The 16273-nt window shown below is 38.0% G+C and overlaps 1 long non-coding RNA gene across 1 annotated transcript in view; it reads right to left on the bottom strand.

Annotated features, from left to right (window-relative positions):
• LOC134796061 (uncharacterized) overlaps positions 1-1378 on the bottom strand; it is a 540671-nt gene extending 539293 nt beyond the window's left edge. The window contains exon 1 of the long non-coding RNA XR_010144895.1: positions 1239-1378. This is a non-coding gene — a long non-coding RNA (uncharacterized LOC134796061). The remainder of the gene's footprint in view (positions 1-1238) is intronic.
• Between the last annotated feature and the right edge of the window lie 14895 nt (positions 1379-16273).

Genomic DNA, 16273 nt, shown 5'->3' with positions numbered 1-16273 from the left:
AATAAAATGCGCACCCGGGGAGGGGGCTACGGGATCGGGTGAAGGGAAAGGGAAAAGTAGATCCACGATACAGTACACCGCAGAGAGCAGCGCGCCGCCGGGGCGTCGTTCAAGTTACGCCAAATCTGTGCTACAAGAAATGTCCGGATTTTTAGGGTGATGTCCGGATTTTTATCAGGACATTTAATTCTTCCATATGGCAACCCTAGTTGGGCATATCCTCAGGAAACCTGACACCCACCTATCCAAAGTGGCCCTGACCTGGAAGATGCCCGGAAAACGGAAACATGGTCGCCCTAAATCTACTTGGCGCCGTTCTGTGGAGCAAGAGCTGGGTGTATTGGGGTTGGGGTGGGAGGAGGCTACCCAAGCTGCCCAGGACCGGAGTCAGTGGAAGAAAAAGATTCGAGCCCTACACCCCAGCAGGGGGTAACAGGATGGAAAGAAGAAGAAGAGTATTCTACCTGAGTACGTTATTCCGTAGCAACTAGTTTTATCTAGTTAAAACGCGTTTACTCAACTCAAAACTAGTTTTAACTCAAATTAATTTTGAATGATTAGTGAATGGATTTGAAAGGACTGAAAAATCCAAGTTTAAATTTGTTTTCACCAAGGCGTTTCAGGACTTTCAGGTAGGTTTCCTGAAAGTCCTGAAACGCCTTGGTGAAAACAAATTTAAACTTGGATTTTTGCTTTTGATTAACTAGTGAAATCGCGTTTTTACCAAAGCGACACAAAAACTAGTGGTAACTAGGGAAAATCTAGTAGGTATACGACTGTTCAGAAAACTGCCTCTTTTTTTGGAAATCGGTTGCGGTAAAGGCAAAACGATGCGAAACGAACGAACTCTCTAGCCATGGATATGTATATGGTATTACGCATTGGCTAGTACATCAACATCACTATACGTTTGCATATTATTTTCCATTGTTTGCAACTTTCGACGTCGAGATGGTTCAATATTACAAGACCTGGAAAGTGGGCGACAGGTATTACCATACTACGTACATCGCATACACGGTAAGCACTGCTAGTGCTGAGCCACATTATATACGTGTACCAGAGAATAGTCTCCATTTAAATATTTTAGGGAATAAATAAATAAATATTATAGGATTATCAGTTTTTTAGGGAATTAATATTTTAGGGAATAAATAAATAAATATTATAGGATTATCACACAAATTGACTAAGTCTCACGGTAAGCTCAATAAGGCTTGTGTTGTGAGTACTAAGACAACGATACCTATATGTAATATATAAATATTTATAAATACTTAAATACATAGAAAACATCCATAACTCAGGAACAAATATTTGTGACAAACACACAAATAAATGCCCATACCAGTATTCAAACCCGGTTCTGCTTCGTAGACAGGGTCACTACTAACAGGCTAGGAGCCCGTCTTATCAATCTTATCATCTTAAATATTCTCCAAGGGTAACATTACAGTATTATTAGACAATATTCCCTCGAGTCCGGAATAGTCAAAGAAAATAGCACCTCACTACGCACAATGGCCCTATACGATTTCTAAGCATGTGAGAAAGCGACAATACTGTTTTACTATCATAAATTCGTTTTCTGTTAATTGGTGATACTTAATAGAGGTCAAAAAGGAAAGAGATTTCCTCTAAGTCTTCCGTAGTTTACGTTTTTCTAGTATTTTCTTTTTCAGATATACCTATAATGACTCATAATGAGTAATCTGTCAAAGGGATTAAGGCGATACATACGAGTAATACTTTGTGACTCAATGGATTTAAAAAACCGGGCAAGTGCGAGTCGGACTCGCGCACGAAGGGTTCCGTACCATAATGCAAAAAAAAAAAACAAAAAAAAGCAAAAAAAAACGGTCACCCATCCAAATACTGACCACTCCCGACGTTGCTTAACTTTGGTCAAAAATCACGTTTGTTGTATGGGAGCCCCATTTAAATCTTTATTTTATTCTGTTTTTAGTATTTGTTGTTATAGCGGCAACAGAAATACATCATCTGTGAAAATTTCAACTGTCTAGCTATCACGGTTCGTGAGATACAGCCTGGTGACAGACGGACGGACGGACGGACGGACGGACGGACGGACGGACGGACGGACGGACAGCGAAGTCTTAGTAATAGGGTCCCGTTTTACCCTTTGGGTACGGAACCCTAAAAAACGTCTAAAAGTATTGGAGAGACGAGTTTGATATCTACAAGAATTACTTACTCTATTCAATAGACCATATTTATGTCCTAGGTCCCACAAAGAGGAAAGAGGTCCTGGGAAGAAAAGATATATACATTGGTTGGTCCAATTTCAACAGAGTGGCCGAGGCTATGGTGGTTTCTGCTTTCTTTGTTTTCTCTTTCTAATTTATTCGACTAGACTGTATTTAAACATGGCATTCATTTCCTCTTCCCCTTTCTCTGGATTTTTGGATTATCAAAGGGATTGACAACTTTGATCATCTTGAGATTCTCAAGAGAAGGGTGACAACCTGACAACCCTTCTTTGCCCTTTTCATCAATAGCTGTATAGTGAATAAACGTTCCATTGCTGGGCAATATTATGCCTCCTCTCATTATAGGTACAAGAGTTTGTGTTACATGGAAACTCACCACGTTAGCCTAAGTGTAAGGCCTGAGTGGACGCTCGAGTTGGGCGTGCAGCGGGGCGGGGCATGCAGCGTGCATGTTAAACAAATGCAAACGTATAGGAGCGGCCTTAGTGCACGCTGCTCAAATCACTTGTGAGCCCGACGCCATGCTGCACGCCCCGCTGCACGCTCAACTCGAGCGTCCACTCAGGCCTTACACTTGAGGATTTATTTCTTCACTGATGTGATTTTTCTTACGTGTAAAATTAATATCCTGGTTCCTCATTGTAATAGTTCTATTCTATATGTATAAGCCTGTTGAAGGCCGCATCAGCACGCTGATTGTTTTGCGGATCAAGCATGATCATGAATATCATAGTTCAATGTACGATTTAAACATACATAAATTGATGATATAATAAAATTGTAAAAGTGAGATGTTAATACGATTTAATTTGCCGACGCGGTTATATCGTGATATGGTCTATAAAATTTCTAACTTAAAATGATGTGTCAGTGATTCGATTGGTGTTTCGACTTGAATATTTTCACATATTCATTATTATTGGTCAATTCGATTATGAAGACCATAAAGTAAAACAGTGAGGTCGATGACTTGACGTGCAGATGTTGAGGTATGAAATTTATAAACGTTAGAAATGGAGAAAACGAATAAATAGTGATGTTGATGAGCGATATTTATTGTATTAACGCTCTATTCGTAACCGGGCATTTTTATTTAATGTTGTACCCCCAACTTGCATTGTAGATTTTGGAATTTTTAAATTATTTACACTCAGAATCACGAGTTCTTTCGATTCTAACCTAATACGAGAAAAAAAGTGTCCCCAAAATTTCATACATTTTTTTTTGTCCGTTTTGTTACGGTCATAGAAGGTTGTATTGAAAACCGTAACGTAAACGGACTAAAAATTTTGGGGACATCTTTTTCTCGGTAATAATGGAAAGAGCTCGTGATTCCGAGTAGAAATAATATAAAAGTTCCCAATTCTAACACAAAACTTTTTGGTACATCTTTAAATTTTATTTACACCTGCGGGCTCAGCACGGTTCCATTTTTATCGACTATCACTATGCGCGTCCCTTTCGCACTTACATACTTGTTAGAACGTGACAGGTATGGTGACAAGGGATAAAAACGCGACCGTGCTAAGCCGCCTGTTTGCGTTTATGTACATGATTATACAATGAATAAATAAGAAATAAATAAGAAATAAGAAATAGAAATGCCCAACCCCTAGAGATTCTGGTGTGATGTGTAGATATACAAATCATTATAAAGATTACCCTAACCCTACATTTGATTAACGTCGGTTATTTCTCGCGCACGTGACAGCGCACGCATTAGTTCTTCTTTTGATTAGCATGCACATATAAGAAACTGGAGCGCGCTGTGCAAGCACTGCTAATATATTTGAATGCGACAGTTACTCTCCTTATTCGTTCGGCTATTGGTATTCATCGCGGGGAATCTCGGCCACTGGGACTGAGAACATACGCCGTATAAATCTATCTACTTTAGCAAATGGCCCTGGCTTTACATCATCCTCGTACTCTAGGATTCTGTGCTATAAGTACAAAAATCTACTAGTCCAGCTTTTAGGCGCGCCTACTGAAGCGCAAGGACAGAAAATAACTTAATACATAGGTAATACTTTAGAAATATTTTTTTTATTTATCTGTGATTCAGGAGACGTGAGCAGGACTAACACTGCGCATATCGTTCATTATAAGCAACTGTTTCGTATCAGTATTAGTGAGGTTAACGTTAATTTTCTAGTCGTGTTGAAAAAAAAAGTTATTAATTTTTTTACGACATGCATGGTCACCCGAAAATTAGAATAGTAAACTACCGATATTTTGTGTCAAATTGAATGTCATTACTGTCATCACGGTCTGGTTACTTTTGAAAACTCGTATCTCACTCAAGTTTGACAGTTTATTTTCTTCGTAATCAAAATGCCATTACCGTTTTATGTTTATTAATTAGGTCCTGTAGGGTGACCATGATCGTTGAGAATTAAATTTGCCCTCACCAAAAAGTAAAAAAATAGGAAAAAGTGTTGTTGTTTCACCTAAATACGACGGTGATCGATCAATTATCAGTTACTGAGTGTGCAGGATTAGTCCTGCTCACGTCTCATGAATCATCCTGTATATATAGAAAGACTCATAGAACAATGGTTTTAGTGGTGAGGTTGCATCATTACTACACGGTATACACGCGATCACTTTTTAACCGACTTCAAAATAAGGAGGAGGTTATCATATCGACCAGTTTTTTTTTAATGTTTGTTGCCTCAGACAGAACTCCGATATGTGTGTGTTTTTTGGTTCAAAAGTATAAATGTGTATAGTTCCAAGTTGGTCCCATTATTGCCAAATCCAGTTCTGATGATGCGATCCATGATGAATTGATAAATAGTGTGATCTCAAGCGGATATTTCATTGCTTAGCGAAATTTTTGCAAGGTAATCAATCTATGATTAAATCTCTCAAACAAGTATCAATCTAATTAAAAGAAGGCATGCTAAATTTTAGATTAGCCCTTTATATTACTAATAGCAATTATTGAAAAAACGAAAATACGAAACAACTTATTTACGTACCTACGTATATGAATATTGGATATATATAATTAATTAAAAGCTCACGACAGTTTAAATAAATAAGAGAAACTAGAGCCGTGGCAACCATTTATAGAACCATTGTATTGACAAAACATTTCGCGAGTACGGTTAGGAAATCAAAAGCTCGCCATATCAGCGGTTCGTGCCAATTTATATTTTTGGTTCGGTATCGCGGTTCCCTTGACCTGATCTGAACAAAGGCCTGTTCGTCTCAGCGTCGTAAAACGTTCAACATTTCTGCACCTACCTATATCGAATGCAAATGTATACTCGTAAGTATAGGATAGACCACTCATTGTGGTGTAAAATACATTGAGCTGGGACTTATGACCAAATGGGACAGCAGCTCTAAATTGTTACATTCGTATGACATATTTTGTGAATGGGGCCAATTTTGAGATACGAATTCTTTTTTAAGAAATCAGGGCAGCTAACAATCGTTTGAAAATGTAGCATATGATAAATATTGTGGTAAAATCCTAAAATATACGATATATACATATATACCTACGGAAAATCTGCGCTGCGGTTTAGAATAAACCGATACCGTTGAATGCAATGATCGATCGAATATAAATCCAACGGGGCGTCGACAGGTCAATATGTTAAAAATGAACCGTAAACACAGATGAATTGATATCAATTGAACAACTTAAAATAATATTTCTTCAGTCTAGACAGTGGTAGACAGATACGCACGGTGTAATTACTCATGATTCATGAATATATCAAGTGTGACAAAAACGACACAATAAGCGACAATCTAAAGACAACACAACACTATTTTATTTATATACTGTGACTGGGACGTTGTGCCATATATAGCTGCCACTTTCTATGATAATGTGTTTTATAGCAAAATTTTACTGCAGGTTAACCGAGATGCTTCTTCCGATTGAAAAAAAGTTGAAATAAAAGTGTTCCAATTTGTCGTAAACAAATTGAAGTTGACTTAAATTTGATGTTTCAAGACACGAAGCAATTAAAAAAATGGTGATCGTCTCAGTGTTTACAGTGGGCAACAGACTCAACAAGATATCCAAGGATTCTAGTTGCACATGTAACGGTGATGTGATGTCGCCAAGCATGCGACATGCAATGAAGATAGCAAGGTTAACGGAGCGTCTCGCCTGAGGCATACAAAACGTGGCTACATTTACAAGCAAAACACGAAAGAATGTACAACATACCATAGACTACCTCTCCAAAGACTCCGTCTTGTGAAGCATATAATAAGAATTTCGATCCGTACCTATACATATTATAGGCCAGAGCTGACATCCGAGCCAGGAGCGGTAGACCACCGCAGAGCTGGGTGGACGACATCCAACGACACGGAGGTCGGGACTGGCTGAATCGGGCACAAAACCGACAGGAGTGGATGTGATGTAGGCCTCTCTACATCATATCCAGGATTGGATCACCAAAAGGCCACCATGATGATGATGGTGATGAGGTATACATATTAAACTCTTTTATACCTACTTATATTATAGTATGACGCCGCAAGTAGGGTTGCCAGATCTAAAGGCGCTATTATCGGGAAAAAATATTTTTTTTTCGGGATTTTGGGACTTAAGTCGGGAAAAAAAACATTCAAATTAAAGTAATTTTATTAAAAACAACGATATTTTACATTATTGGCACTACGTCAGCTGCTCTGCCCATAGACGTTTTTTATATAAAAATAGTATGAATTCTTTGAGATCTTGAACAAACAAACAAAAATTCGCTACGGCGAGCGGCTCGACGCGGGCCGCTCGCTCGCTCGACGACAGTTCCGAACTTGAAATTATTGTTTTATAACGTGAAGTTGTTTTTCGGGACAATTTTCGCTTCGTCGGGAATCGGGAACACATGCTAAAAATCGGGAGAATCCCGCCAAATCCCGACCATCTGGCAACCCTAGCCGCAAGCGTTAACTAATTTTAATCCCAAGCCATTTCTTACTGCCACAATTGTATGTTTGGTACTAAAGTGCGTAATGGTTGTCACAGTGAACGCAAGGGAAACGCTGAAAGAAAATGAATACAACTTTTCACTGCTAAAGCCAAACTGCCACAAATTGCAAGACATTAACAACTTAAACATTAAACAAAAGAAATCTGCGAAAGGCAACCAACCATAGTTCGATTTTAAAGGCGTCTACAGATCTTGCAGCAAATAGCTTGCGATTTTATATAATTGCCGTCTAAGTGGATGCAACGAATTCGATCGATCGTTCAAATCCCGCAATGTGTCGCAAATCGCATGTGATTATTGGTGACGACGTTTGGCCCTAAAAATCAGACTATAGTAATAATCATAACTTGCAAGCATCTTTCTAGGGACGCATGTTAAATCAGTATTGGACCACAAATTCGTACAGAGGTGACAGCAAATGTTTTTAAATGCTCCATCTAATATTTGTAATTCTGTGAATGCATGTGGGTGCGTGGGTACTTAGTGTTATATCGTTCACGTAAGCTTATGCCAACTTGGTAACAGTAAGAACCGGTTACTAAAAAGCCTTCGTTTATGACGTACCCCAATTTTGGTTTGATGTTTAGGTGTATGGAACAGTTATTCCTCAGGCGGCGCCGCTTTGAAGATGAAACCTTGTTGATGCCGGGCGATGAACAACGAAGATTCATATCGAATGTACAATAAAATAAAACATGCAGGGATCCTCTTTAATTTGGTTGAAGTTATGAGAGTCGTATATTTTTGAATGATTCCTTTTGCATCCAACCAGTTTGTTGTAGTAAATTTATGGCTTTTTTATATTAATCTCCAAATATGCCTTAAGAATTTATGAGAAAACTTTTTATGATTGTTATTGCTTTAAATTAGATACGTTGCAAATTAAGTGTGTCTGCACACTTAATTTGCAACGTATCACCGAACAGTAGAAGACTCACCGAGAACATACATACATAATGAGTATAATGACAGATGGCGTCCATTTTAATTTTAATTATATGAACATAAAGAATTTAATTATGAAGTTCCAATATTTTTACATAATTCTCTTTGAATTAATCCTATATTAACCTCGGGTATATCAATCTCTAACATTGTAGATTTGATCGACATGTAAAAAATTACCATAATCTTTCAGACATAAAGGTGATAATGATATATTATGGACCGGTGATGTATGTCTCAAACTATGTAATTTTATGAAACTACACTGTCGGTATCGTCACCGACTAGCGGCGCGGAGCCCCGAGGCTCGGAGGTCCACGGTGAAAGTGCCGCGCCGCAGGAACGCCGTGTATTGTTGTATTTGCCCAAGCAGACTCCGGTCACGCTCCGCTAATTTGAATACGAGATGCCGTAATAGAATAATCTTGTTGATTGATTGACTTATTATATGATGATGAGGTTCCAGAAAACCAGCATTGTCGCAAACAGGGTGCGGACGACTATTTGTCAAATATATTGAATGAAATGGTGTTGCGTAATACGAAAGTTACGTTACACACTGATTACCGATTGTTCTAATAAAGTTCTCATATAAGTATTTTGGTGCGGTCAAGATTTATGGACGCATTCGTTTTCTAAAATGGTTTACTCATTCGTTTACTCCCACTCGCTCATCTCGTCTAAAATTTTGTATACTTTCTCCCGGCAAGGCGTTTTTTTCCTATTTCAAAATCCATTTATCTCTCGAGCTCTGGAGGTTAAAGACATAAAGTTGAGGAGCAAGAATCCTTTTAGCCCTTCCTTTGTACGAGTGCCGATGGAAATTACTTATGGAGATTACTTGTAGTAAAGTTTCTATGAGTTCTTTTGAAATGCACTTAAATAAGCATCAAGATAATAAGTAACAAGTTTGAATAGTTAGGCGTAGACCTTAATAAGAAATGCCGCGCAGAGATAATTAACAGCTTGGCTGCGACTGCAAACTTAAAGTTGTAAATCATAGAGTTAAAAGGAGTTAAATGTTATGTTTATAATTAAAACCAAAATATTACTTTGCTAATCCGCGAAAAGATAACGTGCTAGTCAATCAGTGCTAACCCGTTATACTTACTTGCGTATTTTTACATGCAATTAATATTCCCACCCTCCCACCGCAAAAATAAATACGCAAATAAATATACCAAACCACCACCAAAAGAATCCGATTGGGATTTTTCCGTTGCCGGGCGTCAGACCGTCAACAACTCCTGAGGATGCCTCGTAGAGAGGCGAAACACGTGTCGAGGTTTATTCTTTTGGTGGTGGTTTGTTATATTTATTTGCGTATTTATTTTTGCGGTGGGAGGGTGGGAATATTAATTGCATGTAAAAATACGCAAGTAAGTATAACGGGTTAGCACTGATTGACTAGCACGTTATCTTTTCGCGGATTAGCAAAGTAATATTTTGGTTTTAATTAGTATGGATTTCCGCAAAGTAACGCCTGATTCTATTCACTGTTATGTTTATATAAAAATAGAACACGATAAGTATGATTTCACTTGTCGACATTACATTCACTTAATTAAGACCTGCCATTCACTGCATTATGTTTGCAAAATAAGGAAGCTTTAATATGTAAAGCTTTGAATTAATCATATCCGAACAAATTAATTGTACTCGACTCTACCGAGTGTTATTGCTGGAGAAGACGTAAACTAGCACTTTTGACTGATTATCGTTCTTTATCTAATATACTTATCCAATTATCCATACTAATATTTTGTTAATACAATATCCCAAACTACATGCCAATTAAAATGAAGTGCGAGTTTAAACTCTTGAAAACATAACGAAACATACTACGGAGTATGGAGCGATGCTCCAGTTCGAGGTAAAAATATTACCAAGATTATATACAGATGTAGTGCATAATTGTTTTCCTTCGTATTTTCATGGAAACGTACGAACGTGTCTTACTATTTCAGTCAGTCTAAAAAGTACTGAGGTTGATTGAAGTAGCATTACAATACGAACGTTTCCGAGAAGATAGGATGGAAAACAATTACGTACTACATCAGTACCTACCTATGTTCGGGATCTGTATGTCAGATAAGTGTGCAACTAAGTAGTATTTGAGCATAAACCACAGGAATGCATCATCCATAGGCGACACGATCTGCCGGGGGCGGAGACTGAGCTTTGTACAGTAACAGTAACGTACCTGAAGGAAGTCTACAAGCACCGGCCAGCGCACGATTATGCGGATTACGACATAGACCAGACCACCTCGCCTCCGCCATTCCGAACGAAAGCAAAAGCTATTACAAATATTACACATTTTTAATAACTCTTAATCAAGCCATTGAACTTGCCGAGCGTGTGACCATCGGAACCAGAATACTTTCACTTTGGATGGGTTTAGTACGGAAATTATTGTAATTAAGAGGATTGTATGGGCAGTGAGTCAGCTCTCGATGTTCGATAAGACGGTGTCATCGTTGTCCACTATTGTGCTTGGTGCTCGATGAACTTTCAATCGCCGCCTCTTTTTACGTACGATCGACGTCACAGATTCGTATATACAGTTTTCGCTTTATTACAATGGAATAGAGTGCACAAGGGTAAACGTAATTTTTACGTCGACTGTATAGAAAGAAAGCGGACATTTTCTTTGTAGCTAATGAGACGGATTATAATTCGCACGACTCTCATGGGAGTGCTGGCCGGATTTCTAAACTCTGAGTTTGTTAACATTGAAACAATGAGCGTTTCGTAATTCCATGCAAACATCTAAACGAGCATGACACGCAAAAACGTTACTTCGCATTCTTATTACTTTTACACAGCGAAATTAGCAAACATGATTAACTATCAGCTTAGCATTGCAACTTATCATTCTTCGCTGTAATACTGTACTTACAATAATGTCACTTGGTATCTACAATAAGCCTGACAAGACCTTAATAGTACTACATAAATATTATATGGATTAGCTTATTTGAAGGTTTTCAAAACAACATCCATCCATTTAACTTTTAGAAAATTTATAAAATGACACATAAGTGAACCTCCTATAGAATCGATAACATTTATCTGCGGGTTTTTTCCCGGGATACGGCTGCGGCTGCCATCCCATTCTACACAGTACTTATCAGCATTTCCCATGAAAAAGTCCTAGTTATAAACGCCGTTGGTATAAAATATGTCAGGTAGGTCGTACGGCAAAACCAGTGAACCAATTAAAAGAGTATTTTACCAGATGAATGGCGTATCAATGGCACAAAATTTATATAGTAGCGTGTATCAATGGAAGTCATTGTTATGTTGGCAGCACGGCCCATTAACCGGCTTATCAAACGCGACCAGGGGCGGAGGTCAACGCACCTCTCCAGTGAGTGCGTTTTTATTTCGTTCGTCTTTTGTTCCCTTCCGTGAGAGCTTATTGGACGATGTAATTAAATGCAATTTAAAAATTGAATGTCACATGTTTGTGTAAAAATGAGTTTTCGTGTGTGCGTGTTTAAGATGCATTGTAAATCAATAGTAGATTGTGTCACAAGGGAGCAAAAGTAGGTACATATTTACGGCGAGGGCGTACATTGGATCTTGAACGAAGCGAAGGATTCTATAATTGAATCCTGAGCGTAGCGAGTCTGAGTGTATTAAGTGATTCAAGTGTTAACGCCCAAGGTAGAAATAATTTTGCTACCTACTGCTTTTCACAATCACATCACTTATGAGTAAATTATTATGTTCCAATTATTATTTAACCAAAAAATTGTATGAAAACAAGCAAAAAAAACCTGTCCTAGAACAGAAAACTACCACTTTGATGTCTCTTAGCGTGGAAGAAAAGGCCCTATTTCGAAAGGTGAGGTGATGTGAAATAGTTATTTGTTTTACAAGGGGGTAAAGTTGTTGTTTAACCGCTCGTGATAATATTGATACCCGAGCAAGCGAAAGATCGCAAAATTGAACCACGAGCGTAGCGAGTGGTACGAAAAATGGAATCTTGAGCGTTGCGAGGGTTTCAAAGCACGAGGGTCAAACAAAATTTGCCCCCGAGTGAAACACATAATTTTTCACCACACCAACCCGAAGCAAATATTAAATGTAAAATATCAAATCAAATCCAAATGAATGTTATTAAATATTTATCATCCAAAATCATCATTTAAAAGTCAATTCTACCAGCAAACATAAGAAAACAAGTCAAAATTTGAATTTGATTACTTTGCCTTACGTGGGAATAAAATGATACTTTGCTATCAGTTTTTGAAGTGCAAAGTAAGCCTTTCTGAGCTGGTGTGGTGAAAACATTATTATCGTTACGAAGAATGTAAAAAAACACAATATCAGCACTTTCGACACCAACATAAAACATACATGCATACGCTGACTGCTACAAGCATAAGCCATCCTTCTGGATTGGCTATAGTCGGGTAAATTAGTGTCATTATGATAAACAACAAATTGCCCGTACATTTGCTTACTAATTAAGACCCAAGTGTAGCGACATTAGAGCCTGTTTACACATTGATTAGTGTTTATTGTGAGTTCATACATTTGCTACGTGATTAGTGTCAAGTGTATGAACTCGTAGTTCACACTAAATACTAATCAATGTGTAAACACGTCCCAATATGAAAGCCAGATACACTTACCAAGTAGACACTTATCCGTATTGACCTATACTTATTGAAAAATGTGAAAAGGGAAAGTAAATCAAAACGATTAAACTTACCTGTAATTTAATAACATTTTAATGCAAATATACACTCATACTTACTGCTAATAGATTAGAACCAAAACTAACAGTAACTATAACCACCTGTAGATATATGTAATTTAAGTTCCATAATTTTGTTAAATTAATTGAAAATCACTTTAAACCGTTATATATAAAGATTATGGGTAATTTTATAGGTCTCGATACCGTAGGCGGGTTGACATGTTCTTGAAACCGAAATAGCTTTATATGGTTCAAAGTTTGAGGACTTACACCATTTTGTATCGAAACAAAGTTATGCAATGCTCCGTAATTTAAACTGCCCAATTACTGTGTGCTTAATCGTTTATTGTAATTTATGATATAACTAGCGTTAGAACGTTTTTCTAAAGATATCGATTTAAACGCGTTAGATAATATTGAGAGATAAAGAAGAGCACAGTTCAATGTACTTTGAACAAGTCATTGCTGCATCTTTGTTGCTAAATATCTGTAAATCAAAGCGCAATTCTCAACTTACTATTATGTTGCATTATGTAACTAATTTTAATGAATGTACACCCGTCAAGTCAAATAAGCTGACTTGTTTACCACGAGCGACCCCTAAAATTATACATCAAATGACTTAAACCTCGGAGTAAACATTAAAAAATCACACCTTTTGTAGTTTAGAAAGTACTATTCCTATATTTACACATTCGATCTCGATTGTTCTCTACGACAACAGTCGTCAATCCTTGTCAGGCTAGGAGGAGGAGACCTATAATTCATGTGGATTTTACCAAAGACATATGTAACTTCGTATAAGACGAATAAAGTCTAAGGAAAAAACGTGCCTCGGGATTCAAGTAAAAGTCATTCTCGAATAGATGGCGCACACACCTTTAGCCTATCCTCGGCTAGATGGCGTGATGACACTGTTTCATATTTAACAATTTTAACACATAGGGGCTGTCCATAAATTACGTCATCGATTTTTGACGATTTTGGACCCCCCCCCCCCCTATAATCATCCAAAAATCATGCTTCAAATGACCCCATTTCCTCCTACTTCATGCTACCGTCATCCGATGTCCAGACCCCCCCCCCCCCTAATTTGAAATGACGTAATTTATGAATAGCCCCATAGATATCAGTGAATGAACATGGATCAAAATGATATAAAAATAATAAAATCATTTATCCATATACATAATTTTTTTGATAACTTTATACGTTTCCATTTTGAGTTTTAGTCGTGTGTCGATAGATGGCAGTAAATTTACAGTGACTACAAAATTTACAATGACAGGACCCCTCTATACTATCTATTCTTTTTGATTTTACTAATGAATAATAATAATAATAATATAAGGGACAGGGCCGTCTGCCTCTGGCTTGCCTTAGCCTTAGATAGCTAAGGCTATAGAGCTGGGCGTCGGGTCGGGCGTCCAGAGTAAAGCCGCCGCGAACCACATTCAACGTGTTGGCTCCCTGTCACACTTACGTACAAATGTACAAGTGCGACAGAGAGGCAGCACGTCGAACGTGGTGCGTTCTGGAGGGTAGATGTGGAAACATGTGGCGGGTTGGCTATATGTTTAAAGTCCAGTGACACCTCTCTACCTTCAGCCCTCACACCGGTGTTGCTCTTGTCTTGAGCCATCTTAGATGTCGCTTTTTTTAGAGCCCATCTTGTAGGGATGCCAACTCTTGGGATTAACGGGCAAGATAGAGTAGAGATTTGGTTCATGTATACAATGGAGCGCTAACATGAAAAGAAGGAAGTAGCAGTCTCTAGAAACCTTACACAATAATGCGTAGGTAAATGAAACTTTACCTAAGGCACTTAAATTGACAAATAACTAGTAATCAACCCAATAGTTTACAACAGTAAGTATCATGTTCACTTATTCCTTTGGCCTATTAGCCTACAGTTCACCCACGCAGTATTGCAGCATAGTCTACGAGGAAATCCATTCAGTGTACTGCAAAATGCAGGTGTTTACGATGCATTGTCTTCTTCCTTTGCAATGTTATAAAGGTTGTGTCATCAGATATTTAGGGTGAGGACTTTTGAGCAATCGGATGTCAGGGATTATGTTCACCAATGAGAAAAAGCATTAGCATCTGGGCTGCAGCGGTCTATGGACTCTAACTTAATTATTCGCTTTTCAGCATATTTTTGGTAGGAAGTCAGTAACGATAAATTTATACGTTTTCTGTTTTGGCACACTACGTTATTATATCAAGGAATATTAACTTAATGAAAACAGTATTACGACAGTTATAAAATTATAATTCAGTATCAGCACTCCTCAACCCCGTCCTCAGAACAGATTGTCGAAAAAACCCGTTTAACTTTATTTTTAACTCTTTTGAGTGGCTTCTTTATATAACACACTTGTCAAGTTCAAAAAGTACCGCCTGCCCGCGACGTGTCGGTACTGTCGGTCAATCTGATAATTCTGTAGTCCTCGGGCATTGACGAAAAACTTGGGACAATGATCACATAAAAAAATCATGTAAGTGCGCAGAAAAAAAATAGTATAAGTAGGTAGGTGTGCGGGTTTCCATCGTACAACGAATCATATTCAAAAATTGTCTAATGACTGTCGTTATTTCTAATAATATATGATCCCCATTAAGTACATAACAACATAGAGGAATACTTAGGTACCTCACCTTAGATCAGCTCATGACCAGCATTTTAATGTTTCTTACCTCTGATTCCAAGGTTCGTTCCGTGATGAGACTGCAGGCTCCACCTTATCGTAGCGTAGCGTAACGTAGCTCCGTCGAAATGCAGGTAAACTTCATGTAGCGAGGAACTGGCGATCTATCTAATACTCTTCACGATTGAACCTAAAAACATAATTATGATTTTAAGTCTTTCTTCGACCAATGCATGGTCATAGATGATTCATATTTAAAAAGTGGGTTAAATTTTAGTTGTAAGTAATGAGTACTTACAACTAAAATTTAACCCACTCTGTATTTATGTATATAGGTAATGCAATAACTACTGAGATCCATTCTCGGTTTTTCCCAGTGGTAACACATGAGAAAAAAATCCCAGCTGTTACCAGTTGTAATAATTTTGTGGCAATAGCGCCCATGATGTTTTGGTTTTCGTGTTTTCTCCATATCTCTGTATTGGGCCTTGAAAAATGCCGTATGTCGTGTGACAATGTGACCCCGCAGAGCTTGAGTTGAATCGACGGAAGTCGACAGGACGTCGCACGCACGATATTTTGAGCAGGCACGTCGAGCACGCGAACGACAGTTGTAACGTATAAATAGGTACCTACGCGTCTACTCTACTCCCTTTGGTGGCATTCCTGTCTCACATGAATTGCGAGTATAGGAGACATGATGTATTCAAGACGCGAAAATACGTGAAACACTCGGCAATATTTTAAGCAGTAGGTACATATTTG

This window comes from Cydia splendana, chromosome 13 (assembly GCF_910591565.1).
Source record: "Cydia splendana chromosome 13, ilCydSple1.2, whole genome shotgun sequence".
Taxonomy (NCBI): Eukaryota; Metazoa; Arthropoda; class Insecta; order Lepidoptera; family Tortricidae; genus Cydia; species Cydia splendana.
This window is presented reverse-complemented; position numbering and strand designations above follow the sequence as displayed.